The sequence below is a fragment of the Ictalurus punctatus genome, chromosome 27 (assembly GCF_001660625.3).
Source record: "Ictalurus punctatus breed USDA103 chromosome 27, Coco_2.0, whole genome shotgun sequence".
Classification (NCBI taxonomy): domain Eukaryota; kingdom Metazoa; phylum Chordata; class Actinopteri; order Siluriformes; family Ictaluridae; genus Ictalurus; species Ictalurus punctatus.
This window is the reverse complement of record NC_030442.2, coordinates 14,560,273-14,570,596: the sequence shown is the minus strand read 5'-3', so window position 1 is coordinate 14,570,596 and position 10,324 is coordinate 14,560,273.

Sequence of the window (10,324 nt, the reverse complement as noted above, 5' to 3'; positions counted from 1 at the left end):
AAAGAGCACTTTATTCTTGCTGCTTGTTTACAACAGCAAAGAGATGATTCATGAATTATTACTTATTTAATCACTGAACTTTTGTTAAGCAGCACCAGATGTTCTAATCAGGCTAATATTCCTAACGCATATTAAACATATTTATTAAACATATTTATACAGAAGCGTTTAATACTATGTAATAACTCCTCTATTACAGATTTATAAAACACACATTTATGACATGTCATTTTCAGTGTATTTGATTGTGTGTGTACACTAGGGCTTAAATCACATGGGACAAAAACAAAACAAAACAAAAAAAAACATTTTGTTGTGCTGGTCATCTTCAGTTCTTATTCAGACGGTAAGAAATAAAGTCAGCGAAAGCCAAAGTGACAACACGTCTCGAGTTTTTTAAAATTATTTTCATTTTAGAAAAAAACCCCACAGCGCTTTCTCTTGGCTTATGCTGTTATGGTTCAGAAATTTAATCTGTGTAATGATGTGAAAAAATAATTTACCATTGATCATTTAGTGTCTAGTTTTATTTCATTTATTTGCTTTCGTTTTCTATCGGCTCACACAGTACAGATATTTGCATTTTGTTTAAGCATTTATGTTTAAGATCATCTAAATTAACCAGTAACCAGAACCATTTTCAGCTTCCTGTGTCCTTTCACACTTGTAAATATTATTTGCATATGGGGTGACCCTACCTAGCTGATTATATCTTTTAAGTACGGAGGGTCAAAATTACAACTGGAATCCATGCATCCATTTTCTGTTCCAAAATTCCCCCAAAGCAGGAATTGAACCCCCAACACCAAGGTGTGACGCAAACATGCTAACCACTAATCCACCACGCCCATACAGTTAGCTTATTTCTTGTGTTTGAAGGTTAAAAAAAAAAAAAAAAAAAAAAAAAAAAAAAACTCTTGTTTGTTTCAATTAGGGTTGCCATGATACCATAAACATATATTGCGATACTATACCAGCTGAAGTATCACGATACCAACCAGTATTATGATATTACACAATATTGTGTTAATTCATAATTCAAATGTACAAAATGAACCAAGTTTACAGAAATACATAAATATAAATGAAAACAGACAAACCAGATTTTCCTCTCAATACGTTATTAATGAGATTGAATATCTGGCTCTTGGAAAACTTAAGAACAATCAATTGGCAAGCAACTAACTCAATGTGCCACATATTTAATTTAAATCATGCAAATGGAAATTTGTCCTCAGAGAACTAAGAATGAACACATCATTAGGAATAAATAAATAAATGAATTTGGAAATCAACGATCAAACACGGCTAAATTTACAGGGTTCGTACAGATGCTACATAATGAAATTCCAGGACTTATCAAGCACGATTTCCTTTGTTTTCAATGATAAAAGAAGAGATATTGTCGTAATGTTGTCAGACAACAGAACGAGTATGAATTAGTGAATAAAATGCAACCTATTAAGACTACATGTTAGCCAGCAGTCACTTCCAGGCCATTCCCAAGCTGCTGCTCTGCACTGTTAAAATCCTGATTTTATAACCGCGACGACCTCTGACAAAATACACGTAAGTTACAGACAACGGCTGTGCTGTGATTTCGGCTATATGTAAAATGATCACTCAAAGAGAAAGTTAGAAGCTCATGAAGGTGCCACTCACTGAACAGACCCTAACCCTAGCCGCAGCAGGAAAGCAAGACCTCATGCTCACGGGGCATGGAAAGTAGCCACAGTTTGCCCCAAAAGTCACTACATTTGTCACTAGGTGCATTTTTGAGGGGGAAAAAAAAAAAAAAAAAGTCGCTAAAGGAGTCTGAAAAGTGGACTGGAGCGGGGTCTGTTAAAATAAATAAGTGAATAGTGGGAGGAGGAGGAGGAGGAGCGACTGCAGCGGGGTGTCATGTTATAAGTGAAAGGATTGTATTCATGTTCTATCGAAAATAAACACTTTCAACGTATTTAGCGATTCCGTTTTTATTGACTTTTTATAATTCAAGCACCTTTTAAGCACCACTAGATAGAAAATGGCTTAAAAATGCCTATTTGCAATGTTTTCCAGTACTTCAATTTCAAAAAGCCAAATTCAAGCACCTTGTTTGAACCCTGATTTTAGTATTAAGACACAGCGGTTAGCATAACGTTAGCTCACTTAGTAGCAAACAGGAACTCTTTAAAGATTAAGGTAAAGAATTTAGGTTAAATGAAGTGTCACTAACTGTTGTTTATTCGGCAAAAGTAGTGAGATAGTAGTGTGTCTTTAGCATTATAATGAGTCTTTATTGGTCACATATACAGTAGAGCACAGTGAAATTGTTTTCTTCACATACCCCAGCCTGTCAGGAAGCTTGGGTCAGCCATGATACAGCGCCCCTGGAGCAGAGAGAGTGGGCCCAACAGTGGCACTGTCAAGGGCCCAACAGTGGCAGCTTGGCAGTGCTGGGGCTTGAAACCCGACCTTCCGATCAGTAACCCAGTGCCTTAACTGCTGAGCCACCACCGCCAAGTATTAATGGTGTACTGGTGTAGCGTGCAACCCTAGTTTCAATTGTGTGTTTGTATTTTGGAGGGAATTTGTCCCGACAAGTGCCTTTAACAAGTGCAGGAAAAACACACAAACACATGGGATATATAAATTTATATTAAAAGACAGTGACAAACACATTTGTTTGCTACAACTGCAGTGGTACAGTTATATTTGCCATTAAATGAGAGTGAGAGAGCGAGAGAGAACAAAATGTGATGGACAAGTAGAGAGAAACACAGATTGTTATAGTCCTCATCAGACAACTCAGTCAGTCTCTCTCTCTCTCTCTCTCTCTCTCTCTCTCTCTCTCTCTCTCTCTCTCTCTGTCTCTGTCTCTGTCTCTCTCTCTCTCTCTCTCTCTCTCTCTCTCTCTCTCTCTCTCTCTCTCTCTCTCTCTCTCTCTCAGTGCAGGTGCTGTCTCACACCAGGTCTGCAGCCGACATCAAAAGGACACCGTATGATGATGCACACAGATCTTTTGCCACTACAAAGAAAGACCAAAAGAACAGACATGAAAGTGAAGTCAATAAACATATGGCAATTAATAAAACATTTTAACACCAAATTCACTACAAAGAGCTTTTTTTTAATAAACACAGCACAACAAAAAAAGAATATGTAAAAGCAACAACTGATTTAAGGTTGGCTTTGTTCTGAGTGTAGTCATAACAGTGGGATGGCTCTCAAGGGCGAGGGTTAGGACACTGCCGGAACGGTCAGGAGAAATAGTCCGGATTTTACCATCAACTGATGTCATTGACAATTTGTAGAGATTCTAATGAGCGAGTGTAATTTCCTTTGGATATATGTGAATAAAAAGGTTATAAAAACTACAATAGCTCATCCCACACCTTGATTTTACCCCTTAAACTGCAATTGCCAATAAAGTTAGATTTCCTGAATGTAAGATTTGAAATCTCTAATCTGATTGATCAGAAGGTGTTCGTCATTTTGGTACAACAGCACAGCTCGGACAGGAGTTCCCCCGTAACATAAACGATAGGTTTATATTACTGTGCTCATTCTAATGTGTTATTGTTTCTATAGTAACAGAGAGAGAGAGAGAGAGAGAGAGAGAGAGAGAGAGAGAGAGAGAGAGAGAGAGAGAGAGAGAGAGAAAATTAGATCATGCTCATGAGGGAATGATGGAATATTTAACTTTGCTATATCGCAAGTAATGACTGGAACTATCTTGTCTCAGAGATCCCTGCGGGAAAATAACCCAACAAAACAATAGAAACCAATCACTGAAATTCTAATGGTGTCCACTAAAAATACCATTACAAACCATCAGCTAATCATTAAAACCACTACTCTTGTTGGTCCTTAATGGTATCCACTAGACACACAGCAAAATCCCAGTATTGAATTAACTCTCAGTGTTCATTTCCGTACAATAATCACTGTAGGTGTTAATTCAACACTGTGAAGAACATGCCACCAATAGAAGGCAACACATTACCAATAGAGACTATCACAGGGGCCATTACAGTTTCCTTTAAAACCAATATAGTTCCCATTATAACCAATAAACCATAAATTCTTTAAGGGTTTCTATTGTTTTTTTTTTGTTTTGTTTTTCCTCAACAGGGATTTTCCACAACATTGACCATAACTTTAAACCATTAAAATGTTTGAAGTGTGTGAATATGTGAAATGATGGTTATATGAAAACATTCCACTCTACTTCGTGTCATGCCATATCACACCACCCTGGTATGGATCAATTTCTTATAACCACATGGTCTGTTATGGGTTATTCCTTACTAACCCCAGCTCTGACAGGAGCTCTGGCTGTAGTTCAAATCACAAGTTTATATTAATGAGCACTTTCTAATACAATATCTTTCCTATGGTAACAACTTCGACGGGGATTTGTATTACAGACTATCCACATGAGCTAAGGTTAATAAACAGATTTAACAAATAAAAACATAAATCTATGATATTCTGTAAGATGTTTATTTTTACAGTCTCCAGTGTCAGTACTTTGTAACAGTCATGCTGCTATGTAAACTTTCCCAGTCTTTAGGACAGTCTTTACGACAGAGGAGATTGAGCTTTCCGGTTCTCACCAAGATGACAAGCTGCATTTTTTTTTAAACCTCAATAGAGAGAGGATGGTGAGGAAATGACTGTTAAAAGCTGCTATGGCATAAGCGATTAAGTTATTCCTTTCTTAACCTCACATAAGAGGTATAGCGCTGTCTGACTTCCCAAAACATGAAGTGTGAAATGTGTGTGTATGCGGTGGGCTCATTTTTTCTCTTATTCTATCTCACTTGTCCTCTCTCCATCTATCACTCAGTCTCTCTCTCTCCCTGCATGGGAAGGATGTCTAACAGTGAATGCAAGGACCCTGACATCTCTCCTGAGACACACTTTCCCAACCACTGTCAATCCACACACATGTTCACATTTTCTGTACTTCATTTAGTCATACTACTGATCCAGCTAATTACACACCAACACCTGCTCTTCTTCCACTGTGAGGACATTTTCCAGTATGTAGAGAGAGAGAGAGAGAGAGAGAGAGAGAGAGAGAGAGAGAGAGAGAGAGAGAGAGAGAGAGAGAGAGAGAGAGAGAGAGAACTATCCAGAACACTCAAATGGTTTTCATTTATCTTTTTCCACATGATAACAAAGCATCACTCACTTAATATGGCTGTCTATTTTTCTTTCTCAGACATACACTCCATTTGCACTTTTATGCACTTTCAAAGAGAAGCACAGGAAAACCTTTTACTATTAATAATTCTACAAGGCATGAAAGCATATTTGGCTTATATTTAGAAAGAGTGTTGCTATTGTATTAAGGAGAAAATTTTAAATAAATAAATGAATAAATAAACAAACAAACAAACAAACAAACAAATAAATAACACGTCATTCACAGAGACACAGTCACAAATCACGTGACAATTGCTTGTTAACTTTGACCCACAAAGAGCAAACAGCTTCTGCAAATTTTAAAATGCAGTTGTAAGTTCAGACTTACTGCCAAACTTACAGACTTACTTAAACCTGCCAAAGAACACCTACAATAAATAATGAAGTTAAGGTTAATAACAATTAAGTTAATAATTATAATATTTATGCATTGTAGGTGATGCAGACAAAACAAAAGAGTTACAGAATGGGAATAAATAAGTAGATTCATACATTCATCTTCACTTTATCCTGGTCAGGGTTGCAGTGGATCCAGAGTCTAAACTGGGAAAACTGGGTGAGAGTTGGTGGAACATCCTGGATGGAACATCAGATCATCGCAGGGTGAAATGTTTCACTAAAAACTAAAAATATGTACAATCAATCTTTCACCTCCTGAACATTTTAGGTAAACAACCTAAGCCAATAGATAAAAACAAATCATACACAAAGTTTAAATTGGTAGACAGTGTACATGTCTTATGCTTCTAATGAAATAAAACAATCTGACTTATACCTATGTGCCCTGACCCCCTTTTTGACCCCAGTTTGATTACCTGCCATTTCTTACCCACCAGCCAGGTCCCCTATCATACTGGCAGAGTAATACACTAAGAAGAAAGCACTATCCACCAGCTTCCACATACATGAGCTCACGGACAGCCATGATTGGCTAGTGTTTCTGTGAGTGAGAGGGGACCGAGGGTATACCATCCCTCCTACCCAGAGTGCACGGCCAAGTTTATTCCCTTGCCTCCCGGTGATGGACGGTCGTGGATCTCGGGATCTCCTGAGGTTTAAAAAAAAAAAAAAAAAAAAAAAAAACGCTACAACTTTTTTGTTTTGTCACAATCTGTTAGTAGGGTCCAGTCTTACATTTCTCCCTCTTGTTACTACACACCTTTCCTGTTCAATTCACTACATTTACTGAATAATTTACAGCAGCTACTGAAGCATATGCTTTAACATGAATAAATAAAATACAGGTTTAATAACATTTAATCAAATAAATGCTGTTTAGTCTCAGCTGCAACAGCTCAACCTCTGTGGGTTCCTCAAGATAAAATGTCTTCTTGGCACCAAGTAGTCCAACTCCAACTTTTCCTTTCATGCTTTATGTAACGGAGCACTGACATGTGCAACACTAGTAAAAGGGACACTTGAATCTTTAGGTTTGTGATAATTAATGGTGGTTTACCACAGAGGGAGCTGAACTAATAACACTGTGGTTAGAAATAGGAGACACTACACCACTGTACTATAGCAGCTATACAACTTCCAGAATCCATTCAATAATAGATATTAGGCATGCTATTAATATATTCATAAATATTATTGGCGCATTAAACTGAACCATGAGTTCCTAGGGGGAAAATATGTTGAAGTAGCTCATTGATTGAAAATCTCAACTAAATCAAGGACCATTTCTAACAGAATATATATGTCATGAACGGAGACTTTGCAGAAAGAGGTAGGTAGGTAGGTAGGTAGGGGTGTGTGTGTGTGTGTGTGTGTGTGTGTGTGTGTGTGTGTGTGTGTGTGTGTGTGTGTGTGTGTGTGTGTGTGTGTGTGTGTGTGTGTGTGTGTGTGTGTGTGTGTGTGTGTGTGTGTGTGTGTGTGTGTGTGTGTGTGTGTGTGTGTGTGTGTGTGTGTGTGATTGCACTACATTAGTGTAGCTAAAGCCACGTTATCTGCATGCAATCAGATTAGTGAGGGATTGGTGGAGATCTAAGCTCCATAGATCACAGCCAGCCAGGATCAAGATGATTTGATTATTATTTCACATCATATAATCTCTTATCCAGTATAATTTTTGTCTCCTTTTTTTCCCTACTGTTAGACTATGTTCTACTGCAGACTGTCTCCGCTTAATATAGATCAAAACATTTATAAAGAAATGTTTTACTGTTCGTTGTGCATCACCTCCTGGAGTTTCCAGATGGGGGTGCTGTGCTCTGTTGTGCATGCTAAAAACAATTCATGGGGGGTGTGTGTGTGTGTTTGTGTGTGTGTGTGTGTGTGTGTGTGTGTGTGAGAGAGAGTGAGAGTGAGAGAGAGAGAGAGATGGCATGTTGAGAAGGAAAAGGAGTCTGGAATCAAGTCAAGCTAATCATGCATATAATTGCATTTTGACATTGGGGACTACTGGGACTAGACCTTTGACTAGCAGGTTATCCAGGAAGCACTTTAGTGATTAACAAATGGAAATGCAGGTCTAAACTTAATTAGGTGAGATATTTGGCTGAGAACCTGTGGGACCACGCAGGTTCCCCTCTTAACGGCGCATCCGCTGCCTCGTGCGAAATGAAATCAAACAGCGGAGTCGACTGTGTTTTTTCCCTTGTGGCCTCGAACCTCTCCATCCCAGCTGAGACCACAGAACACTGTCATTCAAGTCACTCACAACACCGTGGCTGCGGTCGTCTCAGAAAAACCTCACAAACCTCACACACCTTAGTAACAAATATTTAAATGTATGTTCTGGATTGTTCCTCTTTATCTCTTTGCCTCTTCTTACTTGACTATAAAACAGCATTGACATCATGCTTTGCTTCTAATTATGATCATCTCTGCAGTGTGTGCGTGTGTATACACATATTTAAGAGTTCCTGTTACGAGTTATATATTACACTCTGAGCTCATACAAAAACACAGCATTAAAATACTCGATTTCAAGCTCATCTCTACACTATCTCCTGCATGTGTATGGGTCTATCTGTTCAAATGTCCATGATGTTCCTGCGCCATAGTCGGACTGAAATGTTTCAATGCAATTTTCTCTTTTTAAATTTTTTAAAAATGATAGAACTTTTACATGAATCTCGACCACAAGTAAAGAGAAACATTTCCGTTGGGAATGTCTAGTTTTTCCAGAACTGTGAAGGGTTTTCTCAAGCCACCCCACATTTGCCAGAATTCAAGATGTGCACGTAGCTTTCCGTTATACGTTAGTTTTGACTCAAGTTTTTAATCCTGTTGCTATAGATGTGATAGAGAGAGCGAGAGAGAGAGCGAGAGAGAGAGAGAGAGAGCGCGAGAGAGAGAGTGAGAGAGAGAGCGAGAGAGAGAGAGAGAGAGAGAGAGAGAGAGAGAGAGAGAGAGAGAATGCCTTAAAATCAGTGCACTTTGTTTTAGGATTTCAATGATGCACTGTGTGGACAATTCATGTCCTGTACTGTTGATGTATAAGTACAGAGAGGGAGTTTTATTTTTGGTTAGAACACACACACACACACACACACACACACACAGTTCATATGCACATCAGCAACACACTCGTCTGTGAAAAGTGGCATCTGAACATGGTTATCTACTTTTGCACTTTACTAATTCATAGCCAACTCACCCTAAGCTTACAGGACACCAGCCTCACTGTACTGTATACTTTTCCCTTTAGAGTTTATCTAGCAACCCCCCCCCCACTCACACACACACACACACACACGCACACACCTGTGCCCCAGCCTGGTGTAGTCTGTCTTGTATCCTGAGCGTTTGTTTTATCTCAGCCCCGACTGTAAATAATTGATCCCTCCGTCTGCCGGGCCGTGAAGCCCACTCTGTCCGGCCCAGCTCTATGACCACCTTATGATTTATTATTTAATCTTTTCCATGTCCACTGCTCCTTTAAAGTGCGAAAGAGCGAGCTAGAGAAAGCAAGAGAGAGAAAGAGTGAGAGCGAGATGGCCGACAGGGGATGAAGTCCAAAAGAAACATGAATAGTTGTCTTTCTTTTTCATCTTGTTTTATCGTTAAGCATACACATTGATTTTTGTCTCCTCCTCCTCCTCTCTGAGACCCAAACACCAGTCTCGACATGGAATGGCAGGCCTTGCTGGCTGGCTAGAGAAGGTCAGTTGGCCACAAATGCAAGAGAAAAGGCATTTCTGTGCTCTGGGAGCTTCAAACAGCTCTCACTGATGTGACATCACACACCATAAATACTTTAGGCGAGACGGACTTGCTGTACACCCAACCTGAGTCACCGAGCAACACGTTCAATTCACAGTGAGTAATGGACAGAGACGAAAGTCCAAAATATACACAACTTCTTCAAGTTAGTTCTGTTCCGTGTGGTTCTACCCACATCATACAGAGTTTGGATCAAAGTTACCTACACTGCACCACCTATGGTTTGTTTTTTGTTTCTTTTTTCAGCTTGATGTCCTTTATGAATACATTTCTATATTAATAAGTTAAATTTATTACAGTTTCTGCAACTACTACTACTACTACTACTACTACTACTAATAATAATAATAATAATAATAATAATATCCTGAGCTTGAGTTACTGTCGCACATTCTCCTAGTCTGTGTGGGTTTCCTTTGGGTTCTCTTGTTACCTCCCAGGAAAATGCCAGTAGGGGAATTGGCCATTCTTAATGTGTATTCCTTCTGTAGGTGTATTCCTGCCTCTCATCCAGTGTTCCTGGGATAGACTCAAGATCCATTGCAAATTCTGACCAAGAAGAAGAAAAACAACAAGAGGAACAAGAAGTAGAAGAAGAACAAGAACAAACAATCGGAGTAAAAAATATGAAATTGCTATACTTGTAAAAGATTTTACTTGCATTAAATGCATTTTATTTATATATATATATATATATATATATATATATATATATATATATATATATATATATATATATATATATATATAATTCCAAGTCATTTATATTTAGAATGAACTATAAATCTATTAGAATAATTCCAATATTAGAATTAATAGAAACAAAAATTCAAGTTACTATTCAATTTATACAAAGCACACATAAGCAACAATACAAATAAAATAAATAAAAAATAAATAAGTAAGTAAATAAATACATACAAATAAATAAACATTACTAATAGACTAGAGTTATTAA